The sequence below is a fragment of the Lampetra planeri genome, chromosome 82 (assembly GCF_965212315.1).
Source record: "Lampetra planeri chromosome 82, kcLamPlan1.2.h2, whole genome shotgun sequence".
Taxonomy (NCBI): domain Eukaryota; kingdom Metazoa; phylum Chordata; class Hyperoartia; order Petromyzontiformes; family Petromyzontidae; genus Lampetra; species Lampetra planeri.
In genome coordinates this window covers 137,866-165,079 of record NC_136186.1, presented here as the reverse complement: position 1 = coordinate 165,079, position 27,214 = coordinate 137,866, and the positions used below count along the sequence as shown (strand labels likewise).

At 49.3% G+C, this 27,214-nt stretch overlaps 1 long non-coding RNA gene and 1 pseudogene across 1 annotated transcript; one reads left to right on the top strand and one right to left on the bottom strand.

The window, feature by feature from the left end:
• Positions 1-27,214, top strand: part of LOC144738374 (uncharacterized) — a 215,599-nt pseudogene that overhangs the window by 95,685 nt on the left and 92,700 nt on the right.
• On the bottom strand, positions 442-8,624 carry LOC144738449 (uncharacterized). The gene is made up of 3 exons (XR_013589270.1): positions 8,449-8,624; positions 4,742-4,906; positions 442-3,066 (listed from the first exon to the last, which is right to left on the bottom strand). It is a non-coding gene; the product is annotated as an uncharacterized LOC144738449 (long non-coding RNA).

The window sequence follows — 27,214 nt, the reverse complement described above, 5'->3', positions numbered from 1 at the left end:
TCTCCAATTCATTACTTGTCCTTTGAATGCATTTTCTGTTCTCCATAGACCGGGAGTCGTGGCGCCAGTCGACCACGTGGGGGGACATTATGGATGAAGTGGACCCTTTCCCAGGCCAAAGCTACGAGCATCGCTCCCCAAAGGTGGGTATGGGATATATGGGGGTCAAACACACCATATTAACTCCACACTCGCACACCATTTCACCACACCATTGCACCAAAACATCACTACACCTCACATCACCACACCATCACACCACCACCAACTCAATAGACCATCATATATCCTCAAAATGCGTCTATACAGTGAGGGAAAAAAGTATTTGATCCCCTGCTGATTTTGTACGTTTGCCCACTGACAAAGGAAAGATCAGTCTATAATTTTAATGGTAGGTTTATTTGAACAGTGAGAGACAGAATAACAACAAAATCCAGAATGACAGCACCAATGTTAAGCACACTCACTGGCCATGCCAATACTAAGCACACTCACTGGCCATGTTGTTACTGCTGTTCATATTAAGCTTGAATGAATCCGCCACACATTCCACCCACGGACGATGGAGAGATGGCGATGTCTGCCGTAGTAAGAATGTGGAACGGTGTCGTGTTTGTCTCTTCACAGATCTGAGCAAGCGCAGCACTCCTCACTCCTCCAGGCCTTTGAAGCGAAGTCAGAGGTTGTGGAGAAGGAGACGAAGGAAGAGGTGAAGGAGATGGAGGATGAAGTAGAGACGGAGGAAGAGAAGGCAAAGGAGGACGAGATTGTGATGGTGACAATGGAGGAGAGCACGGAGGGAGAGGATAAAGACAATACGGAGATGGAGAACAAGGAGACAACAAAGGATGAACAGATGGTCGTGGTGGAGGAGATGGAGACTACGGACAAAGCGGAAACAATGGCAGTGGTGGAGGAGGAAGAGAAGAGGGTGGAGGAGATGGTGGTGCAGGAGGGTGAGGAGGAGAAGATGGAGGAGGAAGAGATGGTGCTAATGGAGGAAGAGAATATGGAGAAGACAGAGGTGGCACAGGAAGAGGAGGAGGATGAAGAAGAGGGGATGGAGGAGGATGAGACAGAGAAGATGGAGGAGGTGCAGGTGGAGATGCACGAAAAGAAGAGGAAGCGAGGGGGCTTCGCTCGCATGGCGAGAGCGTTCACCTCACTCCTCCGCCACTTGCTACTTTGTGGAGGCAGGTCCACCGCCCAGTAGGGGTGGTGGTCGTGGATCGGCGCCAACCGTGACCGCTATCACCACACGACCCACGGTGCCACTGGGACCACAGCTGGGGAATGAAACTGAGCAGCAGATGCCAGCACTGCAGCGGAGAATAACTGCTTCCAGGACACCTCACGTCACACACACACACACATGGGACTATTCCATTAGCATAGCCGGCCCCACACTGGGCCCCTTCCATGCTGGTTTTCATCCAGGCGGTCCTCATGCGATGACCTTGCCATGGTTTCCAGGACATGTAAGGGGCAGCTAACCCAGAATGAGACAGCTGCAGGGGTCTGGTGCAGACAATGAACAAAACCTGCACGTGACAAGTCTTAAGGCCACCCGGTTAAGAATTAGGATCAATATTTTTGTTGCTGTTGTTACTATAAACTTTGTGAAATCAACACATGAGGACACAACGTGACGTTGCATTGCTTGCGAGTGCTGCCTGGGTTGGTTAAATGTGCCTTGGCTCGTGTGTGCGGTGTCCCGGCTGTGTGTGCGGCGGGACAAGGACATAGATAAAAAGACACGTTTTGGGAAATGGTTCTTCTTCAGAGCACATATTCAGGTGATTCGCCTTCTTCACGACAAATCCACCCCTCATCTGCCCCACTGATCCACTGCTCCAATGCCCCACTGCTCCTTTGCTGCACTGCCTCATTGCTCCATTGCTCCTCTGCTCTATTGCCCCACGTCTCCACTGCGCTCTGCTTCACTGTCCTGCTCCACTGCCAATCTGCTCCACTGCCCCTCTGCTCCACCATCTGCCACAGCAGTTGAAACAAGTGTAAAAATGGGTGCACCACAATCGAGCAGCAAGTTGCATTTGGTGGATGAAAGAGAAAGCAAGTGCAGGACTGTGTCACTGCTCCACAATCCCAATTGCTTTGGAACAATATTCAAAGAATGCTGCTGCTCACTAAACAGGTTGCTGCTTATGTCTTTAACGTGGGGGGTGTTTAGAGGTGGCCCATGGACCTTGCGGTCATAGCACTGAATTGGCACCACGGAGTACCTGGGATTGAATCCAGGCAGTCACCTGTGATCAAAGCAGATTCTCAAGTCTAGCGAGTCAATGGTCTCAGCCCGGTCATCATTCACTGCACAACATCAACTATCACATGGCTGCAATGTGGTTCTCCATGTACTTAGGATAAATTCCAGCTGTAAGAAGTAACAATATTGTTGTGACCAACGTTGCTCTTAAATAAAGAAGAGGGGGGAAAGTCCTGCCCTTTACAATGTGGACCAGACAGCACTTGAAGGGTACTCAGAAGTAGCTACGTGATATTAGTTTCAGTGTGCCATTCTCGAGCACAAGGCATGCATCATCATCACCCATCAACATTGCCAGCCATCTAACACACCCACCCACACACTCACCATGATACTCACACACCCACACACTCACCATGATACCCACACACCCCTACCATCCTACTCTCACACACGTCATGAAAGTCACACACGCACCATTACTCACACACAAGCCTACAAACTCACAACGACAACAGCCGTAATTCGCCACTACATGACGGTGATATCATCACAACAACCCAGGTGCCATGGGTTGACTGCTGTGCCAGGCTAGGTGCAGGAGGAGGTCACGGGACAGAGCCAGGTGTCATGGGTTGACTGCTGTGCCAGGCTAGGTGCAGGAGGAGGTCACGGGACAGAGCCAGGTGTCATGGGTTGACTGCTGTGCCAGGCTAGGTGCAGGAGGAGGTCATGGAACAGATACTGATGCTATGGCTTGACTGCTGTGCGACAATCCCACTTGGGCGACAGCCAAGGCCAAAGGTCGGAGTGCAGCCAGTAAACTCCTGAACCTGCCCCACCTAGAGAGAAGGGGACATGGAGACATGGGGAGAGAGAGAGGATGGAGACACGGGGAGAGAGAGGAGGGAGACACGGGAAGAGAGAGGAGGGAGACACGGGGAGAGAGAGGAGGGAGACACGGGGGGAGAGAGGAGGGAGACACGGGGAGAGAGAGGAGGGAGACACGGGGGGAGAGAGGAGGGAGACACGGGGAGAGAGAGGAGGGAGACACGGGGAGAGAGAGGAGGGAGACACGGGGAGAGAGAGGAGGGAGACACGGGGAGAGAGAGGAGGGAGACACGGGGAGAGAGAGGAGGGAGACACGGGGAGAGAGAGGAGGGAGACACGGGGAGAGAGAGGAGGGAGACACGGGGAGAGAGAGGAGGGAGACACGGGGAGAGAGAGGATGGAGACACGGGGAGAGAGAGGATGGAGACACGGGGAGAGAGAGGAGGGAGACACGGGGAGAGAGAAGAGGGAGACACGGGGAGAGAGAAGAGGGAGACACGGGGAGAGAGAAAAGGGAGACACGGGGAGAGAGAGGAGGGAGACACGGGGAGAGAGAAGAGGGAGACACGGGGAGAGAGAAGAGGGAGACACGGGGAGAGAGAGGAGGGAGACACGGGGAGAGAGAGGAGGGAGACACGGGGAGAGAGAGGAGGGAGACACGGGGAGAGAGAGGATGGAGACACGGGGAGAGAGAAGAGGGAGACACGGGGAGAGAGAGGAGGGAGACACGGGGGGAGAGAGGAGGGAGACACGGGGAGAGAGAGGAGGGAGACACGGGGAGAGAGAGGAGGGAGACACGGGGAGAGAGAGGAGGGAGACACGGGGAGAGAGAGGAGGGAGACACGGGGAGAGAGAAGAGGGAGACACGGGGAGAGAGAGGAGGGAGACACGGGGAGAGAGAGGAGGGAGACACGGGGAGAGAGAGGAGGGAGACACGGGGAGAGAGAGGATGGAGACACGGGGAGAGAGAGGATGGAGATACGGGGAGAGAGAGGAGGGAGACACGGGGAGAGAGAAGAGGGAGACACGGGGAGAGAGAAAAGGGAGACACGGGGAGAGAGAGGAGGGAGACACGGGGAGAGAGAAGAGGGAGACACGGGGAGAGAGAAGAGGGAGACACGGGGAGAGAGAGGAGGGAGACACGGGGAGAGAGAGGAGGGAGACACGGGGAGAGAGAGGAGGGAGACACGGGGAGAGAGAGGATGGAGACACGGGGAGAGAGAGGATGGAGACACGGGGAGAGAGAGGAGGGAGACACGGGGAGAGAGAAGAGGGAGACACGGGGAGAGAGAGGAGGGAGACACGGGGAGAGAGAGGAGGGAGACACGGGGAGAGAGAGGAGGGAGACACGGGGGGAGAGAGGAGGGAGACACGGGGAGAGAGAGAAGGGAGACACGGGGAGAGACAGGAGGGAGACACGGGGAGAGAGAGGAGGGAGACACGGGGAGAGAGAGGAGGGAGACACGGGGAGAGAGAGGAGGGAGACACGGGGAGAGAGAGGAGGGAGACACGGGGAGAGAGAGGAGGGAGACACGGGAGAGAGAGGATGGAGACACGGGGAGAGAGGAGGGAGACACGGGGAGAGAGACGAGTGAGACAAAGCAGGCACCTGTGGGCCAGGTGCCTCCTTTGTCTCCCCCCCACCACCGCCACTTCTGATGTGTCAACACCGCGCTGGGTGCTCACCTTCTTCTGGCTGAGTCGACGTAGAGGAGGCCCAGCCAGCGAGCCGCCACTTCAGAAGGTCGCGAGCCACCGACGGTGGCCGTGAGAGGGAATCCAAATCAGCCTCTCGCCACCCACAATGCACAGCGCCGCCTCCACTCGCCCCGGCCTCAGCAGAAGTAGCAGCTGAGGGAGGCGAGGGGGGAGAGGGGGGTGAGGGGGGTGAGGGGGGACATGGGGGGTGGCGCAGGGGGAGTTATGGGGTTGAGGGGTTATTCATAATAAAGGTTAATTTGGGTTAGTCTCCAACACAGCGATGTGCTAAAGTAGAAACTAATTGGCACTTTTTGTTCACGTGACAAACTTTATTAATTGGCTGTGTCGGTGTGGTGACGGGTTTTAAGACACATTTATATTTACACGATTTTACCGCAAAAAAAACCCTTTATTATGGGATTGGAGAAAGTTAGGGGTTCAAAGGGTTAGTGAGTTGGATTTAGAGGCATAGGGGTTTAGAGGGTGAGGGGTTTAGAGGGTGAGGGATTTAAGGGTTAAGGGGATTAAAAGGTTAGGGTGTTAGGGTGAAGGGGATTAGAGGGTTATAGTTTTCGGAGTATAGCGGTTTAGAGGGTTAGGGGTATAGAGGCTTAGGTGTTTATAGGGTCAGGGTTTTAGGAATCTATGGGTCTGTGATTAACAATGAACCCTATGGGAGACCCAATGATTAACACTGAACCCTATGGGAGACTCAGTGTGTAACACTGAATCCTATGGGAGCCCCAGTAATTAACAATGAACCCTATGGGAGCCCCAGTGATTAACACTCAACCCTATGGGAGCCCCAGTGATTAACAACGAAATCACGACGTTTCGGAGGCAACACAAGCTTCCGTCTTCAGGTGGCACCGTCAGCAAAATTACTGCTGTGACGGTGCCACCTGAAGATGGAAGCTCTTGTTGCCTCCGAAACGTCGTGATTTAATTTATTTTTATTTTATTTTGTAACCTACGTGACTTTACCGAAAAAAACAAAGAGTATGGACCCTTGCAGTCACGAAAACTTCAAATCTATAATTAACAACGAACTCTATGGGAGCCCCAGTGAGTAACATTAACCCCAAGGGAGCCCTAGTAATTAACACTGAACCCTATGGGAGACCAAGTGATTAACATACTCTTAGTACTTTCGGTTAAGTCACGTAGGTAAAATTTTTAATTTCATTTTTTACCTACGTGACTTTACCGAAAGAACTAAGAGTATGAATCCTTGCAGTCACGAAAGCTTCAAATCTATAAGTGATTAACACTCAACCCTATGGGAGACCAAGTGATTAACACTCAACACCATGGGAGCCCCAGTGATTAACACCGAACCCTATGGAAGTCCCAGTTATTAACATTAACCCTAAGGGAGCCCCAATGATTAACACAGAACTCTATGGAAGCCCCAGTGATTAACACTCAACCCTATGGGAGCCCCAGTGATTAACACTCAACCCTATGGGAGCCCCAGTGATTACACCGAACCCTATGGGTGCCCCAGTGATTAACACTGAACCCTATGGGAGCCCCATTTATTAACATTGAACCCTATGGGTGCCCCAGTGATTAACACTGAACCCGATGGGAGCCTCAGTGATTAACACCGAACCCTATGGGAGACCCAGTGATTAACACTGAACCCGATGGGAGCCCAAAGTGAGTCACACTGAACTCTATGGGAGACCCATTTATTAACACTCAACCCTATGGGAGACCCAATGAGCAACACTGAATCCTATGGGAGTCCCAATGATTAACATTGAACTCTAAAACCACCCACTCCCGAGTGTAAGTGGGTGAATGAGTGTGTGGGTGAGTAGGTGAATGAGTTTCTGATTGAGTGGGTGAGAAAGTGGGCGAGTAGGTGATTTATTCAATGAGTGGATGAGTGGGTGAATGAGTGAGTAGCTGAGTGAGTTTCTGAGTGGGTTAGTGGGTGAGTGAGTGGAGGATGAGTGAGCGAGTGAGTCTCCGAGTGAATGGGTGAGTGATTGAATTAGATAATGATTGACCGAGTTGCTCAATGAGTGAGTGACTTAAGGAATTATTTTGGAAACGAGTGAATTGGTGAGGAAGTGGGTGAGTAAATAAGAAAGTGAGCGAGAGAGTAGATGAGTGAGTTTTTGAGCGAGTGGGTCAGTGGTTGTAGGAGTTTCTAAGTGAGTGGATGAGTGATTTTCTGAGTGCATGAGTGAGCGAGTTAGTGAGTAAACGTGGCCGATTGAGTAAATGAGTAGATAGGTTAGTGAGTGAGTGCGGATGAGTAAAGGAGTTTTTGAGTAGGTGGTTTGGTGGTTGACTGAGTTTCTGAATAGGTTAGTGGGTGAATGAGCTTCTTCGTGTGTCTGTGAGCGAGTGAGTCTGAGAGTGAATGGTTGAGTGAATGGGTGAATGAATGGGTGAGTGAGTCAGTGGGTGAATGCTTGGGTGAGTGAGTTTCTGAGTCAGTCTGTGAGTGAGTGGATGAGTGAGTGGGTGAGCGAGTGGGTGGGCGAGTGGGTGAGCGAGTGGGTGAGCGAGTGGGTGAGAGATTGAATGAGCGAGTGGATGAGTGAATGGATGAGTGAGTGGATAAGCAAGTGAGTCCACGAGTGAGAAAGTTGTTGAATGAGTGGGTGAGCGAGTGGGTGAGTAAATGGTTGAGTGAGTGGAGGAGTGATATTCTGAGTTGGTGGTTGAGGGAGTGGGTTCTTAAGTGAGTGGAGGAGTGGGTGAGTGAGCGGGTGAGTGAGTTTCTGAATGAGTGGCTAATAGACTGGGCGAGTAGGTGAGTGAGTGGGTGGGTGAGTCTCCAAGTGAGTGGGTGAGTGAGTGGGTTGTTGAATGAGTGGTTGAGTGAGTGGATGAGGGGATGAATGAAATTATTGAGTGGATGAGTTAATGGTTGCGAGTGAGTCGATGGGTGGATGAATGAGTTTCGGAGTGACTGGATGAGTGAGCGACTGAGTCTATGAGTGAGTGAGTTAGTCAGTGAGTGGCTGAGCGAGTGGACGAGTAAGTAGGTCAGTGAGTGGGTGCGGATAAGTGAGGTAGTTTTTAAGTAAGTGGGTCGGTGGTTGAGTGAGTTTCTGAATAAGTTAGTGGGTGAGAGCTTCTGAGTGAGTCTGTGAGTGATTGAATGTGAGCGAGTGAGTCTATGATCGAGTCTATCAGAGAGGGAGTCTGTGAGCGAGTAAGTTGGTCAATCTGTGCGCGCATGGGTAAGTGGGCGAGTGAGTGCACGAGTGAGTGGATTCATTCTTTTGTGAGTCAGTTTCTGAGGTGTGAGTGGGTGAGTTTACGAGTTATTCTGTGAGTGGATGCACGAGTGGGTGAGCAAGTGGGTGGGTAAATGGGTGAGCGAGTTCTTGAGTGAGTTTCTGAGTGAGTGGCTGAGTGAGTAGGTGAGGGATTGGGTGGGCGAGTAAGCCTGTGAGTCGTTGAGTGGGTGGGTGCACGAGTGGATGAGTCTGTGTGAGTCTATGTGTCTTTTTGTAAGTATGTTGTCCGTGTTTTGGACGGGTCTTTGTTTGAGTTAATTGGTTTCTGTGTGAGTCAATGGGTCTGTGTGAGTCTATGGATCTATGTGCGAGTCTTTGGGTCTCTGTGTGGTGCACATAGCCTGGCATGTGAGTGGGGGGTACCGTACCCCTGTGCGTATGTGTAGCGGGGGGCACCGTAACCCCGTGTGTATGTGGGTGGGGTACCGTAACCCTGTGCGAGGGGATCTCGACACCAGGGGCAGAGGGAGGATCCTGAAGGTGGACCCGGAAGCGCTCGGCTTGGGAGACAAACCATCCTCCTCCTGCTTCTTGTTGTTGTGCTGGGGGGGGAGGGGTGTGGAGAGGGAGGAAGGGAGGAGGAAAAGAGGAAACTAAACTATTTCAATTTTTCCAGGTAATGCCCACCGAGCTACACAGCTCTTCTTCGGAAGGGAAAATGCCACAAATGATAGGTCAACGAAGTTGCCTATCATCACGTCGACATTTATAGAAACCAAACACTCTGAACGCGACCACGGGGAGAGAGGGAGACACGCAAACTCGAAATATATAGCAGGTGTGAGGGTAGGCATCGAACCCACGACCTCCTGTATAACAGGCGAGGTAGTTATGGGAGAAAGGAGAGGGATAGATAGTTCCATAATTCTTTAGAAGTAACCACTCGGCCACGCCGAGAGGGATAGAGGCAGGGAAGGTGAGGGAGTTAGAGTGGGTGGGGGAGAGTGGGGGGAGACAGGGAGAGGGAGGAAGAGTGGGTAAAGGGAGGGGGGGGAAATAAGTCAAGCTCACAGTATTGCTTGCACTCACCATGATACAATCACCATCAAACTCACACTGTCACATACCATCACTCACATACTCACCATAATACTCACACATCCACACACACTCACCCTCATAAACACACCCCTACCATCCAACTCACACAGACACGACATGATAGTCACACACTCAATCACCATTACTCACACACAAGCACACAAACTCACAACGTCAATGGCCGTCATTCACCACTACGTGGCGGTAATGTCATCACAACAAACCAGGTGCCATGGGTTGACTGCTGTGCCATACTAGGTGCAGGAGGAGTTCATGGGACAGACCCAGGTGCCATGGGTTTACTGCTGTGCCAGGCTAGGTGCAGCAGGAGGTCACGGGACAGATCCGGGTGCCACAGGTTGACTGCTTTTCCAGGCTAGGTATAGGAGGAGGTCACGGGACAGATCCTGATACTATGGGTTGACTGCTGTTAGATAATCCCACTCGGGTGACAGCCAAGGTCAAAGGTCAGAGTGCAGCCAGTCAACTCCTGACCCCTGAACCTTCCAGAAAGAAGAGGGGGGATGGAGACACGGGGAGAGAGAGCCGAGGTAGGAGGAGAGTGCGTGGAGGAAGTGAGAGCTCCTAGAGATGCAGGAGGTAAAGATGGCCCAGAATCAATGAAGACTGCAAGGTATGCTGGGAGGCAAGGTCATGTGACCACAGGGGCGGCAATGCTGGCTGGAGCAATCGTTGTTGGAGCCGCATGGGCAGAGGACACGGAACACATCCTTCATCCCAGCACCTGCACCAACCACAATCACCACCACAACTAAAACCAAAACAACCATAAAATAACCACAACGATAACCACACCTCCAATTAGCACGGTCGGCTGGGTAGGGTGCGATTGAAGTTCAAAATAATACAACTACCATAACAACCATTATAACCACCTACACCACAACTATGACCACTACAACCACAACCTACACAATTATAACAAATATAACCACAAACACCACAACCGCACATATAACCACAACCTACACAACCACAATTATAACCACAACCTAAACCACCACAACCAGAGCCACAACTACCATAACAACCAACATAACCACCTACACCATACATGTAACCTCCACCACCACTACAACCACCTATAAAACCAAAACTAAAGCCATTATCATAACCACAACCACCACAACCACCACCATCACAACCACCACCATCACCACCATAACCACCACCATAACCACCACCATAACCACAACCACCACCATAACCACCACCATAACCACCACCATAACCACCACCATAACCAAACAACAAAAACATTGACGCAGATACTACACAACCACTGCATGAAGGGTCGTTATCCCTCTGTGGGTGAGTGAGTGGCTGAGTGGGTGAGTGAGTGAGTGGCTGAGTGGGTGAGTGAGTGGCTGAGTGAGTGGCTAAGTGGGTGAGTGGCTGAGTGAGTGGGTGAGTGAGTGGCTGAGTGGGTGGGTGAGTGACAGAGTGGCTGAGTGGGTGAGTGAGTGGCGGAGTGGGTGAGTGGCTGAGTGGCCGAGTGACTGAGTGTGAAATGGACTCGAACCTGCACCTCTGCATTGCAAGCCCAGTGAGCTCACGCCCCGCGTGTGTATCGGGGTAAAGCGCGGGCACGCCCAGCGCCCAGCGCGGGCACGCCCAGCGCCCAGCGCGGGCACGCCCAGCGCCCAGCGCGGGCACGCCCAGCGCCCAGCGCGGGCACGCCCAGCGCCCAGCGCGGGCACGCCCAGCGCCCAGCGCGGGCACGCCCAGCGCCCAGCGCGGGCACGCCCAGCGCCCAGCGCGGGCACGCCCAGCGCCCAGCGCGGGCACGCCCAGCGCCCAGCGCGGGCACGCCCAGCGCCCAGCGCGGGCACGCCCAGCGCCCAGCGCGGGCACGCCCAGCGCCCAGCGCGGGCACGCCCAGCGCCCAGCGCGGGCACGCCCAGCGCCCAGCGCGGGCACGCCCAGCGCCCAGCGCGGGCACGCCCAGCGCCCAGCGCGGGCACGCCCAGCGCCCAGCGCGGGCACGCCCAGCGCCCAGCGCGGGCACGCCCAGCGCCCAGCGCGGGCACGCCCAGCGCCCAGCGCGGGCACGCCCAGCGCCCAGCGCGGGCACGCCCAGCGCCCAGCGCGGGCACGCCCAGCGCCCAGCGCGGGCACGCCAAGCGCCAAGCGCGGGCACGCCAAGCGCGGGCACGCCAAGCGCGGGCACGCCAAGCGCGGGCACGCCAAGCGCGGGCACGCCAAGCGCGGGCACGCCAAGCGCGGGCACGCCAAGCGCGGGCACGCCAAGCGCGGGCACGCCAAGCGCGGGCACGCCAAGCGTGGGCGAGTAGACCAAACACTCCACATCGCGGCCTGTAATCGAGGCCATTTCTGCCACGACAACAAATCCGCCCCTCCAGAGATACAAACAACTAAATGTAACTCATCCCATCAGCCACAATCTGGCAGTGCCTCTCATCATCAGCAGCAGCAGCAGGGGCCGTGAACTCAACAGGCGCCTCCTCTGCCCCCCCCCCACCACCACCGCCACTGCTGCTGCTGCTGCGTCCACAGCGTGCAAGGTGCTCGCCTTGTTCGGGCTGAGTCGACGTAGAGGAGGCCCAGCCAGCGAGCCGCCGCTTCAGAAGCTCGCGAGCCACCGACGGTGGCCGCGAGCGGGAATCCAAATCGTCCGCTCGCCACCCACAATGCACAGCGCCGCCTCCACTCGCCCCGGCCTCAGCGGAAGTAGCAGCGGGGGGAGGGGCGGGGCGAGGGGGGTGAAGGGGCGGGGCGAGGGGTTGGGCATGGGGGGGAGGAGCTCCGGTGGGGGGGAGGAGCTCCGGTGGGGGGGAGGAGCTCCGGTGGGGGGAGGGACTCCGGTGGGGGGGAGGGGCTCCGGTGGGGGGGAGGAGCTCCGGTGGGGGGGAGGGGCTCAGGTCTGCGACGTCATAGTGGGCGTGGTCACTTGGTACCGCCCCCTCGTGTCTCCCTCAGGCAGTTTGTCCGTTAGAGAGTCGGGGGGAGCATCTGGCGAAGGTGAGAAATGGTGTGAGTCTGTGTGTGTGTGAGTCTGTGTGTGTGTAAGTATGTGTGTGTGTGTGAGTCTGTGTGTGTCTGTGTGTGTGTGAGTCTGTGTGTGTGTAAGTATGTGTGTGTGTGTGAGTCTGTGTGTGTGAGTCTGTGTGTGTGTGTGTGAGTCTGTGTGTGTCTGTGTGTGTGTGAGTCTGTGTGTGTAAGTATGTGTGTGTGTGAGTCTGTGTGTGTGTGAGTCTGTGTGTGTGTGAGTCTGTGTGTGTAAACACAAAGACGGCCGGGCGTGGTGCTGGCCACCCACCCCCTCGTGTGCCGTTCTGCCCTTCATAGGTGCTGCTGGCTAACAGCACTTGCCCCAACAGTCTATTTCAGCTATAAGGGGGATCTTTATCTTTGTTGTTAGTGGTGGTGGTGCTAATGATGTTGATGGCATTGGTGGTGTTGGTGGTGTTGATGGTGGTGGTATTGGTGGTGTTGGTGGTGGTGTTGGTGTGTTTGTGATGGTGGTGGTGTTGGTGGTGGTGTTGGTGTTCTTGGTGGTGGTCTTGGTGGTGTTGTTTGTGATGGTGGTGTTGTTGGTGGTTGTGGTGGTCGTGTTGGTGTGTTTGTGATGGTGGTGTTGTTGGTGGTGGTGTTCTTGGTGGTGGTGTTTGGCGTGGTGTTGGTGATGTTGATGGTGGTTTTATTGTTAGTGTTGGTGGTGTTGATGGTGGTGTTGATGGTGGTGTTGTTGATTGTGGTGTTGGTGGTTGTTGTGTTGGTGGTGGTCTTGGTGGTGGTGTTGGTAGTGTTGATGGTGGTGGTATTGTTGGTGGTGTTGATGGTGGTGTTGTTGATTGTGGTGTTGTTGGTGGTCGTGTTGGTGGTGGTCTTGGTGGTGGTGTTGGTTGTGGTGGTGTTAGTGGTGTTGATGGAGGTGATGTTGATGGGGGTGGTGTTGGTGATGTTTTTGGTTATGGTGTTGATGGTGGTGATAGTCTTGTTTGTGGTGGTGTTGCTGGTGGTATTGGTGTTGATGGTGGTGTTGATGGTGGTGTTGTTGATTGTACGATCCATCCTGGGTTTAACCAGGCTGGATTGTGTGAGGGGCTCACAAATGCTTGAAAGATCTGGAGACATTCCCACCAGTAAGCTCCTCCGTCAGGCAAGGCTGCATTGGCTGGGTCTTGTAGACCGCATACCCAAGCAGTTTATTTTGGTTGCATGAAGGGGGCTAAACGGGCACGACATGGGCTGTCAAAAATATGGACTGATGCTGTATGGGAGGATGTGGAGCTGAGTGGACTTGCAGAAGACTGGTATCAGCGGTGTGGATAGCATCCTTCACGAGGAAGCTCGTGAAGGATCCTACCGGGCAGTAGGAGGCAGTCGCCCTCCAACAACAACTGAGGACAGAGGAGTGACGCTCACAACGAGTAGCGGATCAAATTCAGCAAGTTGACACATTTCGATTTAAAGCTTCTTTCGTGACTGCAGCAGGGATTCATCTTCTTGGTTCTTTCGGTGAAGTCATCACGTAGAATGGAAATAATAAAAGAATAAAATAAAACATAATAAAATAATTCTCACGACGTTTCGGCCACAACGCAAGCAGCCGTCCTCAGGTGAAGAACAGGTCTGTCGGGGGGACAGCGTCTGTTCTTCACCTGAGGACGGCTGCTTGCGTTGTGGCCGAAACGTCGTGAGAATTATTTTATTATGTTTTATTTTATTTGTTTATTATGTTTAATTTTTATTATTTTATTATGTTTTATTTTTATTATTTTATTATGTTTTATTTTTATTAGTTTATTATGTTTTATTTTATTATTTCCATTCTACGTGACTTTACCGAAAGAACCAAGAAGGCAAGTTGGCACAGTTGGGGATACAGCTGGTGTATCTACCAGTCATCTCAGCCAACCTTTGGAACCTGGGTCTATCCCGTGACGTCTTGTCAGCCTTCGACACTTCACGTGGCCTAAAAGTGCACCTGGCCCGGTACAAGCGCCGTGGTGTCATCACCCCTACTTAGTGGCGAATGTCGGTTGTTGTTGTTTTTGTATTTCGTGTTGTGAGTGAGTGGTGATAATGTGAGTCTGTGTTGATGATGTGGGTTCATGGTGAGGATGTAAGCCCGCGTTGTGAGTGAGTGGTAATGATGTGAGTCTGTGTTGATGATATGGGTTCATGGTGAGGGTGTAAGCCCGCGTTGTGAGTGAGTGGTGATGATGTGAGTCTGTGTTGACGATGTGGGTTCATGGTGAGGATGTAAGCCCGCGTTGTGAGTGAGTGGTGATGATGTGAGTCTGTGTTGATGATGTGGGTTCATGGTGAGGATGTAAGCCCGCGTTGTGAGTGAGTGGTGATGATGTGAGTCTGTGTTGATGATGTGGGTTCATGGTGAGGATGTAAGCCCGCGTTGTGAGTGGGTGGTGATGATGTGAGTCTGTGTTGATGATGTGGGTTCATGGTGAGGGTGTAAGCCCGCGTTGTGAGTGAGTGGTGATGATGTGAGTCTGTGTTGATGATGTGGGTTCATGGTGAGGGTGTAAGCCCGCGTTGTGAGTGAGTGGTGATGATGTGAGTCTGTGTTGACGATGTGGGTTCATGGTGAGGATGTAAGCCCGCGTTGTGAGTGAGTGGTGATGATGTGAGTCTGTGTTGATGATGTGGGTTCATGGTGAGGGTGTAAGCCCGCGTGGTGAGTGATTGGTGATGATGTGAGTCTGTGTTGATGATGTGGGTTCATGGTGAGGATGTAAGGCCGCGTTGTGACTCGTGTTGAGATCTGGGAGCACTCACTCCCCCTCGACTCTTTGTGATCCTCGCCTTCGTCTCCTGCCCCGCACGCAGATACCCGGACTGTGCGAGAGACGCTGTGAGTTCTGTGCACCCTGCTCTGCAAGTTGCTACCATGGAAGTACGTGTGGCTCTTCGACTCGTGTGGTGAAGTATGGATGGAATTGTGCTCTCCACTCTGCGTGTGGCTACCTGTCGCCTATCCATATACCTGAGTGTGCATCTACTTGCCTGCCTGAGTGTGTGTGCATCTATCAGAGTATCTCCCCCGAGATCCTGTCTGTGTACCTGCCTGACTACATGTGAATAATCTACAGTACTTTTCGATTTAAAGCTTTCGTGACTGCAGGGATTCATCTTCTTGGTTTTTTCGGTAAAGTCACGTAGAAGGGAATTAATAAAATAATAAAAATGAAACGTAATAAAATGATAAAAATAAAACATAATAAAATAATTAAAATAAAACATAATAAAATAATAAACATTAAACATAATAAAATAATAAAAATTTAACATAATAAAATTATAAAAATAAAACATAATAAAAAACATAAAAATAATCAAAATAAAACATAATAAAATAATAAAAATAAAACATTTAAATATTATTAATAAAACATATTAAACTAATAAAAATAAAACATAATAATAATAAAATATAATAAAATAATAAAAATAAAACATAATAAAATTTAGATTTAAAGCTTATTTCGTGACTGCAGGGATTCATCGTATTGGTTCTTTCGGTAAAGTCATCACATAGAAGGGAAGTAATAAAATAATAAAAATAGAACATAAAATAATTTTCACGACGTTTCGGCCACAACGCAAGCAGCCGTCATCAGGTGAAAACCAGGTCTGTCGAGGCGACAGCGTCTGAATTCATTCATTCAGAAATTAAAAATAATTATTATTTTATTTTTATTAGTTTTAATTTCATTTTTTACCTACGTGACTTTACCGAAAAAACTAAGAGTAAGTACTTGTATCTATCCACTACTGGATGAAGGCTTCCTTCCCTGAGTTCCTGCTACCCCTCACGATCCTGCGATGGCATAATCCACCAAGCACCGATTTTGTTGCTCCATCTCTCTGGAAGTTGTCCTCTCAGACGTGCTCCGATACTTGGCTGCAGCTCCGTTATTGTTCTAGACCATCGGCCATCGTTGTTCCTCCTGGCCGTGGCATGTCCTGGCCCAGCCCCTCTTCTCTTAACAGTTTGAAGGATGCCATTAACCTGTGTGTGTCCTCTAAATCCACACGTGTCTCATTGTAAATCCAAGTGTGACATCAGATATTGGCCAAATATCCCAACGCTGAGAACTGACACAACATCTTGGCAGGACCCTCCTGATTGTGGAGCCCAGGATCTCAGAGATCCTGGCTCAGTGCTCGCCTCCTGCCCTTTCCCCAACATCTTGCTAAAGTTTACGTGGTGGACCTTTGTCTTTGTGTGTGTGTAGATGAGCCGAGCTGGAGAGGCGAGGAGTAAGGGCGAATCTTGCACCACGTGGAGTGCGCTGTCCTCAGAGGGCACCGCCTCCATCTGCAGCAAATCACCGCAAGGTAAGGACAGTAATGAGGGACGTCACAGAGGGCCATGGTGAATGGTGGAACATCACAATGGCCATGTTACATGGTGCATGTCACAGTGGCCGTGATGCATTGGAGATTTCATAGCGGCCATGATGCATGGGTGATATCCAGGTGGCCACGTTGCGTGAGGGACTTCATGTTGGCAGTGTTGCATGCGGGACTTAATGGTAGCCATGTTGCATGGGGGACTGCATCATGGTGGCCATGTTGCATGGGGATGATTATCTGTGCTCTGGCCTCAGCACATCACACGCTTTCAGATGCACTTCCGATATTAGGAAGCCACTGGAGCTATACACTTTTAAATAATCTAGATTGAAAACTACTTTCTTTAGAACTTTTCATGTTTAGAATAAATTTCCTTCCCCCGCGTATCCATTTGGCACCATTGCCTACGTACGGTGCAAAAGAAGTTCAACATACATACAGACATAACTGGTATTGGCCAAAACATCCCAATCCTGTAATATTTTCCTACAAATTGCTCAACTTTGGGATCACACAGATGTTGTTGTTATTCTCATGTCTGCAGAAATCATGGCTCTCTTTGGCCCTCACTTGACCCACCGTGAGAAGCTAGAACTCGCAGCCATGCAGGAAGTGTGGTACTTTGCACTCTACAACAAATCTGAGGGATGCAACAATGATGGATACGACGACCAAGAACGAAATTACATTCTGGTGAGGCTCGCAACAAAACACCGGCTGTGGGGGCGGTCACAGGGCCCATCGGTAGCAGGGTTTGTGGCTTCTTGTCATTGCACCTGAAGTACCAACCAAGGCTATCACACACACCAATGCACTTCAGAATCAGGATTTTTTTTTATCGCGAGTAAATCCCATTGAGCTAAGACGCTCTATTTTGAAGGGTGACTCAGCCAGCAGACATCAGAACATTCCACAATGACAGATTTAAATAAAGGATTTAAAAACAAAGATTTTTCACTATAAATCTTTTATATGCATGGCATCGGTTTTATTTTATTATTCATTTCTGTTTTTCTTGAGTAAGAGTTTCATTTTTATCACATTGGTATTTTAAATTAAATATGAAAAAAAAATTCCCTAAAAAGTGGAACATTTTTGAAAAAAAATTTCACGAAAATAAATTGTCACGCACAACGAGTCTGTGTGCAACATGTCAGCTCGATTGGATCACGGCAAGTGGGTTAAAATACGACTGAAAGATTTGCATGGTCGTAAGCGCGCAAGCAAGCAAGTGAACTTAATATAAAGGTGGGACCGTCACAGCCGAATTAGCTGCATCAAGTGAAGCAATGATTCAAGATGTAATCCCTTATAAGCAAGTTGAAGGGAGGTGGAGAGGGGGGGGGGGGAGAGCTTATCAGGCTGTGGTAGCCAATGAATGGAAACGGATCGGGAGGGAGGAGGAGCGGTGATCAAAGACTGCACGCAGTGCTCAACACAATGAATGGAGACGTGTCGGGACGGAGGGCGAGCGGCGATCAAAGACTGCACGCAGTGCTCAACACAATGAATGGAGACGCGCCGGGACGGAGGGCGAGCGGTGATCAAAGACATCACGTAGTGGAGACGCGTGTTGCCTCCGAAACGTCGTGAATTTTATTTTGTTCTGTTTTATTTTACTTTCATTAATTTTAATGTTTTTTACCTACGTGACTTTACCGAAAAAACCTGAGAATATGAATCATTGCAGTCACGAAAGCTTCAAATCTAGAATTAATATAAAGGATTAAAAAAACGTAATCATTACAGAAAATATATTAGAAAATTACATTCTCACTTAAATCTTGACTTAAAGCTTTCGTGACTGCAAGAATTAATATTTTTTGGGTCTTTCGGTAAAGTCAAGTAGATAGGTTCAAAGAAAATAACAAAAACTAAAACTACAACGTTTCATCTTCTTGGTTCTTTCGGTAAAGTCACGTAGAATGTAAACAATAAAAATAATAAAATAAAACATAATAAAAGAATTCTCAAGACGTTTCGGCTACAACGCAATCAGCCGTCTTGCGTTGTAGCCGAAACGTGAGAATAATTTTTTTATGTTTTATTTTATTATTTTTATTGTTTCCATTCTACGTAACTTTACCGAAAGAACCAAAAAGATGAATACCTGCAGTCACGAAAGCTTTAAATCGAAATACGTTTCAATCGCAACAAAATCGGTCGTCTTCAGGAAAAGGGGGGTTAGCTTCCAAAGGCAAACTGTTTATTAGGGTTTGAAATGGGCATAGCCCAAATGTCAGTAGCCAATATTAATGCAAGTGGTAGGCAGCCAACCCGACAGTTTCAGATCTGACTTATGTTCGTGAACATAAGTCAAATCCGAAACTAGGTAGGATCTGAAACACGGTAGGACCAATACCTCAGCCGTGGCTGATCATTGTTTTAATGCGGTGGGCTCACACGAAATTTATTTCTCTAAGACGAAGGTACTTTGCAAACCCACTTGTCTATCAACAAAGATTCATTCATGAAGCCATCCATTTTTATCGACACAGACACAATTTAAACCGAGAAGATGGGTACAAACTGAGTAATCATTGGAAGGACGTTATCAACCAGTTTAAGTCAATACTGGCTATGATCTTCCCATCCTACCACCTTCTGATGATAGTCGTGCTTTATGCCCATTTCAAACTTGCGCTTTCACACTAACACAGCCACTTTGCGTGCCGACCCCTCGGTTGCGGCTATGCAATACCGTACCACGTCGTCGTCCACTCATTGACATGCAAATTTTTTCTCTGCCCCCTCCCTCTCTCGGCCCCCGCCCCCTCTCTATATTTAAGGCCTCGTCACAGAGACGATCCCTCTCTCTTTGTGCCGATACGTGTTCTCTCTCTCTGTGTGTCTGTGTGATGTCTGTCTGCTTATATGTCTGTCTATAGTTTTCTGGTTAGATTTTTGTTGCTATTTCTTTTATACCTGATGATGATTGCTTGTGTTGCAATCGAAACGTCGTAGTATGCTATTATTTAATTTATTATTTTATCTTTATACGTGACTTTACCGAAAGAAGCAAAGAATACTAATCTGTCATTAACATAATTTTCACCCGGAAACCCTTTGATTGTTTTTAGTTTTTTGTTATTTTCTTTCAATCTATGTACGTGTAGAAAGGAAATTATAAAATAATAAAAATAAAACATAATAAAATAATTCTCACGACGTTTCGGCCACAACGCAAGCAGCCGTCCTCAGGTGAAGAACAGGTCTGTCGGGGAGACAGCGTCTGAATGAACACCACCACGCTTGGCAGCGTATATTTAAGCTGGGTTGGAGGGGGAAGATCGCCTTGACAAAGGAATTTGCATATCCCAAAGAATATACATTCTCACTTCTTAAACTTTGTGATTTTAATTATATTCACTTTAAATGATTGTACCTTTTGTGCAGTTCCGGCATGAGCACCTCCGCTATCGCTATGAGGTGCTGAAGAAGATTGGAGAAGGAGGTCAAGGCCAGGTGATCCAATGCCTTGATCACAAAAGGAACATCCTGGTGGCCATCAAGATCCTGGTGTCACCATCGAGGTAAGACTTCAGAGCCGCGCCGTCACGAGGCCGATGTTGTTGTTAAGTCCGTTGCCACGGGCAGCCGTGCGATGCAGTGATGACATTATTCGTTGGTTCTTTCGGTTAAGTGACGTATGAAGATAAAATAATAAATTAAATAATAGCATACTACGACGTTTCGATTGCAACCCAAGCAATCGTCATCAGGTATAAAAGAAATAGCAACAAAAATCTAACCAGAAAACTGTAGACAGACACACAAGCAGACCGACATCACAAAGACACACAGAGAGAGAGAACACGTATCGGCACAAAGAGAGAGGTCGTCTCTGTGACGAGGCCTTAAATATAGAGAGGGGGCGGAGAGAGGGAGGGGGCAGAGAAAAAATTAGCATGTCAATGATAATTAGAAGATAGGCACACTAAAATTAAATAACCTAGTAAAATATCGAAATGTAATGTATTATTTTTATTATTTTATCTTTATACGAGACTTAACCGAAAGAACCATAGAATAATTCCTGCAGTCACAAAAGCTCCAAAATTGGCAGTGATGACACTCGTGCATCAAAGCGAGAAGGGGGGCCTGGGTTCGACTCCTGATTCGGGTGCCCTCCTGTATGGAGTTTGCATGTTCTACCCCTGTTCTGCATCAGTTCCTTCTGGGTTCTCAGATTTTTCCTCTCTAAAGCTTAAAATACACACACACAGTGTAAACTAATATTGGGGCAAACATCCCATTGCTGAAAGATTACCTGCACATTACGGTAATTTCTCATTTAATGCTGTAGATACATTCCTGAAAAGTTCCGCGTTCAGTAAAAAAGTATTGAGCGAAAATAATTTTCCCATAAATAATGTAATAATAATGTTTGTCGGGATACAATGCACTCATACACCTTGAGATGACGAGACCAATAACTGAGGGTATGCCGTCACGTTACTTTATCATTGCGAGTAATGTATCATTGCAGCTCAAGAAAGTAGTTTGTTGTCGACTACTCACAGATCGTGTTATAACGGGCGGGTTCCGTCCTTTAACAGGCGTGTTCTACGTTATAACGAGTGGTGTTCCGTGTTGCAATGGGCGCGTTCGTGTTATTACGGGCACATTCCGTGTTATGTGAAGTGTGCCCGAATGGAAGAGGCACATTGAAGTGAGAATGCGTTGTGTTAACATGCGTTTGCATTTAGATTTCTCAAATGACCAATCCGATTTGAATGGTTCTTCACTTTCAAATCCTATTGGGTGCCCTACGCCGGCTCCTGCTCCCTCTGTGGGAGCTCCTCACCAATGTTAGTCGAGTGTGCTACTGGAACTCCTGGTGCTGTTAGACCTGGTGAATTCATATTTAATTATTTTATTCTGAATTTAATTTGGCTCTGGATATCCCTTAAGCAAATGCAGGCTCTTCATTTGTGGACTTCCTCTGTGCAGCTCCAAGCAAGAAATATACCAGAAGATGGAGCTCCAGATAGCTCTGGAACTTCAGGGCGAGGGCAGTGATGAAGATTTCAACGTCATCAAAGTCCTGAACATATTTCATTTCAGAGGACACTACTGCATCGTCATGGAGCTGTTGAAGTATGTACTGCATGCCCCCCCCCTCCGCCAATAACGTGGTTAACTAACTTAACAAACTTTAGATATTTTTTAGAAGCGACCAGACCACTAATAAAAGCTTAACAAAGTAGCATTTTGATTATAAATGTGGAGGGGAAAACCAGTGGACTCACAGAAAAATCTACGTGCCCACGGGGAGAACATGCAAACTCCAAATGTACAGGCATCACGGTCGGGATCAAACCTACGACCTCCTCCATACCAGGCGGGGGAGATGTCATCTCGCCACCGCGGCAAGCTGTTAATTTTGAGATGCCCACGCCACCACCCATGCATTGTAATCCTGTGGAGCTGCCATGTGCCACGGGTGCATTGGAGACCACTTCTCTTTTCTCCATTAGCCCTGCGACTTTCACCAACCCACGCCTCCACTCAATCAGCAGGGTGGCTGCATGGCAGTGGTGATGCTTGTACCTCTCGGCGAAAATCCCGAGCTTCTGTTCTGTGTTGAGTTTTTATCTTCTCCCAATGGATAACCCTCCACTACCCGGCAACAAAGCCAATGAAATCAAGTTGTCAAGTGGGCAGATATGCCAACTGATTTGGTTTATCGGCAAATTGACGACCTCAACCCACACGGAACTATAACTCTTAATATTGGTCATAAACGTGCATGTGAACGTACAATATGAACATGATTACCGTTATCAGAATCAGTGCAGCATTGTAGGGGATGGTACTGATGCCGTGTTTTTGTTGCTGCTTCTGCCTCTCTCACAGGGAGAGCCTTCATGAAGTGATTAGAAATGCAGGGCTCCGGCGGTTGGACATGGCGATGGTGAAAACCTACACCAGGGGTATCCTCAAGTTCTTGCGCCACATCAATTCCAGGAAAATCGTCCACACGGACATCAAGCCAGTGAGTGGACACACCGTTCAGCTTTTACTTTGGTGCAGAAGTGTATCACTCTTTGGTTCTTTCGGTAAAGTCACGTATAAAGATAAAATAATTAATTAGATAATAGCATACGACGTTTCGATTGCAACACAAGCAATCATCAACAGGTATAAAAGAAATAGCAACACAAATCTAACCAGAAAACTATAGACAGACATATATGCAGACAGATATCGGAAAGATACATAGAAAGAGAACACACATCGGCACACAGAGAGAGAACGTCTCTGTGACGAGGCCTTAAATAGAGAGAGGGGGGTGGGGCGGAGAGAAGGAAGGGTTAGAGAAAAAAATTGCATGTCAATGAGTAGGACGACGGTTGACAAAGTACGCAAGCTTTATACGTGACTTTACCGAAAGAACCAAAGAGTAATTCCTGCAGTCACGAAAGCTACAAATTAAGATTGCAGAGGTGTATCTTTATTGGGGACTCGTTGCACAGAGAAAACCGGCCATGTTGGTCACAGGGTCGATATGTAAGCTCTGCCCATCTCACTGGAAGGAGGCAGGGCCATGCTCCTCTGGTGAATGTGATCTGGTATAAATTAAACTATCGTGTAGAGTCGTGTCGCTCTTGGGGACTCACCAGAGAGAAAACCGGCAACGTTGATCAGCGTTGCCCCAAACCCTGGGAGACATGAAACAGAGTCAAAAAGAATTTTTTTTAAAACGTGCGAAATGTGCATTTTGGCCTGACAACTGCTCGTTATCGAATTCCAATCTGCAAATTGAAAACGTCCATAGACAAAGGTACAGTGGAATTCGTCACAGAATCCGTGCACTCTCTTGTGCATGGCTTTTTGTCTCTAACTCGTTAACAGAACTCATCGAGCTGTGAGCTCCATGCAGCTCTCCTGTTGGAGCAACGGCACTCGGTTGTCAATAGAGCCAACCCCCTTCACTTTGATGGTCCCTGAGAGTGCTTTGAACGTGACACGCCTCTACTCACATCTACAATTTTGACGCATCTTCTTGGTTCTTTCGGTAAAGTCACGTAGAAGGGAAGTAATAAAATAATAAAAATAAAACTTAATAAAAGATAAAAAAACATAATAAAAATAAAACATAATAAAATGATCGTATTATTTTTCGATTTAAAGCTTTCGCGACTGCAGGGATTCATCTTCTTGGTTCTTTCGGTAAAGTCACGTAGAAGGGAAGTAATAAAATAATAAAAATAAAACAATTCTCACGACGTTTCGGCCACAACGCAAGCAGCCGTCCTCAGTTGACCTGGTTTTCACCTTTTTTTACTATGTTTTTTATTATGTTTTATTTTTATTATTGTATTACTTCCCTTCTACGTGATGACTTTACCGAAAGAACCAAGAAGATGAATCCCTGCAGTCACAAAAGCTTTAAATCGAAATTTAATTTTGACACATTTGAAAGGGGCACCGCCGAGTGACAGCTGTCAGAAAACAGCGAATATTGCTCTTGACTGACGCTTGTCGACAGCGCTATGCCTCATCTAGTTCCCCTGTTTAGCGTGTGTCGTGGTATGTGATTGATCCACTGCTGGCTGAATGATATCGGCATAACCTCTGAGTTTGAATTCATTCTACCCATCCTCCAGGAAAATGTTCTCGTCAAAGACACCGTGACTGGCACCGTGAGGATCACGGACTTTGGCACGAGCTTTTTCGTGGAAAGTCAACGTGAGTGACCTCACCTGGGTGTGTGAGTGTCTGCGTGTGGGTGTCTATATGGCTGTCTTTATTCATGGGTCTCTCTGCGTCCGTGTGAGTGTCTATATGTCAGTGTCTGTCTGAGTGTGTCTGTGTGTGAGTATCTGAGTGTCTGTACATGTGACTGTTTGTGTGCTTGATGATGATGCTGTTTAAGACACAGTGTGTACACACGCACACATGTTTGTTGTCCTTGTGATTTTTGTACAGCTATGAATGTTGGTGGGACCCTAGAATACTTGGCTCCGGAGCTGTTGCTGGGCTATAGCTTGACATGTGGAGTGGATATGTGGGCGCTGGGCTGCACGGTGGCGGAGTTGGCGACGGGCAGGGAATTATTCCGGTCCAACAGCCACGAAGATCACCTCCCGCGCTGCATAGAGGTATTTCCCACACGGCGTCTGTCCGCTCGTGATCCCCCTCTCTTTCCTTGGAGTCGTGGGCTATGGGGGTGGCAGGAGGGAGGGTGGCCACTTGGTGATCTGTGAATAACGGCCGTCGTATGTTGCGTGTACACGTGTGTGTCTTGTTTGTGTGGGGGAGCGGTAGTGTAGCGGTCAGCCTGCTGTGCTAGAAACTGAGTTTGATTCCAGCTCATGGGCAACACCAGTGACTATTGTCTGAACTGGTCCTGGGCCTCCTCTAGTTCGAGTCAGCCTCAACTGAGTACCTGGTGGAGTGTGTAAAGTACCTGGGTCAATTCTAGATTTGAAGCTTTCGTGACTGCAAGAATTCACATTCTTAGGTTTTTTTGGTAAAGTCGCGTAGGTAAAAAATAAAAAAATTAATGAAAGTAAAATAAAAATAAAATAAAAATCACGACGTTTCGGAGGCAACACAAGCCTCCATCTTCAGGTGGAACATTCACAGCACGATAGCTTTATCATGTGAGAGAAATTCCAAGAAACAGTCCTTGTATATATACTGTTTGAGGGTGGCAGGAGCCAAGGTAGGCCCTGAATATTATTTTTGTGAGGTTCGGTTCGGCTGAAGCACGCTGTTAGGAATGAGCCTTTGTTGTGTAAACTAGGTGCGGATGATATAAAGGTGCGTGTAAAATGGACTGAGCCTTTTTGTTATGTAGAGATGATGCGGCTGAAATCAGCCGCCACTCCTGTCTCTGTGTGCCACAGTGCTGGCCCTCAACAAACGCTGCTAATTTTGCTACTCGATCTAACAGCACTTGTCCCGACAGTGTGCCGAAGCTGTACGGGTGACCTTTGTCTTCATGTCAACCATGTGCAGATTCTGGGGATGCCTCCAAGGTACATGGTGAATGGAGCACCCGACAGAACGCAGTTCTTTGGTGAGTTGAAGCGTGGAGTGATCGACAGACCGGATTCAGTTTTAGGGAGTGGCCTCAGGCTGTTGTTATTTTGTTTTGGAGGGGGCGTCTTTGTATTTTACATTACTTGGGTGTGTGGGTGGGTAAATGGGTGTGTGGGCAAGTGGATGGGTATGTGGGTGAGTAGGCGAGTAGGTTGGTGGGTAATTGGGCGAATGGGTGAGTGGGTGGGTGGGTGAATGGGTCAGTGAGAGGGTGGGTGGGTGAGTAGGCGGGTAGATGAGTGGGTGGGTGAGTGGGTAGGTGGATAGGTGAGTGAGCGATTGGGTAGGTGGAAGTGTGTATGGGTGGGTAGGTGGATGAGTGGGTTGATGAATCGGTCAGTAAGTGGGTAGATGGGCGATGTGGTGGTTGGTGACTTCGTCTCTTGCGCTGTGTATGGCTCCTGCAGACCATCGGGGGAAGATGTTCTGCCCAGGCAAGAAAAGGGTTCCGGGGAGCTTCCCACTTCACAAGGTGCTCAAAAGCGATGACCCGGAGTTTGTCGAATTCATCAGCTCCTGTTTGCGGTAAGAACCACCCACCACTCCCACCCCCTCCCCACGAGGATTCCCCCCTCTAATTGATCGGCGACCGCTCTCCACCGATCACCAGGAAGATGTGGAGCTGAGTGGACCTGCCAATAAGCGGTACCACTGGCCCTCTGTGGAGTTAGCCCTCTTATGGAGGAGTGGGAGGTCTGTCCAAGCCACTGCTGGTCATCAGAGGACTGCCACTGCTACTGTGGCTTCCGCTGCTGCTGTGCGTTCCTGGACCTCGTGGGAGAAGGGAAGGAACATCAAAGCTCTCACCATGCCTCTCTCACCACGTGGCCGCGTGTGTCCCCCGTGCGTCTCTCAACAGATGGGATCCGAATTGTCGTATGACGCCAGCGCAGGCGCTGGCTCATAACTGGCTCCGGACCGCGGCCACCAGCACCACCACGGCCAGCAAAACCACCACCACCACCACCGTTGCTGCTCCTGGCAGTGTGAAGCGCCCTGGAGCTGCTGAGCGACGGTAAGCCACCATCTGCTTGTCCAGTGGTCATGGCAGTCTATAGGGGGGTGCGGGGCCTGTAGCAAGTTACACGGTGTGGGCTTACGAATCGTGGAGAAATCCTCCTCTTTCGGTCTTAAATAGAGCGATAAATGTGATTATCATCACTTGTGAGCCAATCCGGAGCGATAGCCTACGTGTTAAACGGAAGTATTACGTCTGACGCCGTGACATCGAAGCGCAGGGCCCCCCAAAGCGCGGGGCCCGGGGTGGTCACCCCCCGTACACCGTACCCAGGAGACGACTCTGCTCCTGTGTGTGTGTGTGTTTAATATCGATTTATCTTCATTGCTACTACTTCTACGCTTATTTAGCCAGCATGAGCCTCACTCAGTCTCAAGACTTTGTTTCAGGAGGGTCCTGCCAAGTTTTTTGCAGTACAGAACAAATGTACTGCTCTTACAACACTGGTGGAGATGTCCATCCAACACTGGTTGCACGGCGTGTTTGTGAGGGTTCAGTTGCCAAACCCAGAGGAATGGAAGTTACATTTTAATGTGCAATTTTATTGAAGGATCGTGTTGTCTTGGTGTGGTGTGAGGCTGTTTTTGTTGCTGTTTCGCTGCGTTGCCCAAGCTTGCATTTTGTGTTGAAAAACTGACAGGATTTTATTTACTTATGCCATTTGTATTTATACGCTTTATTTGTTTTTGTATACTTTGTACTCCTTTTGTTTTG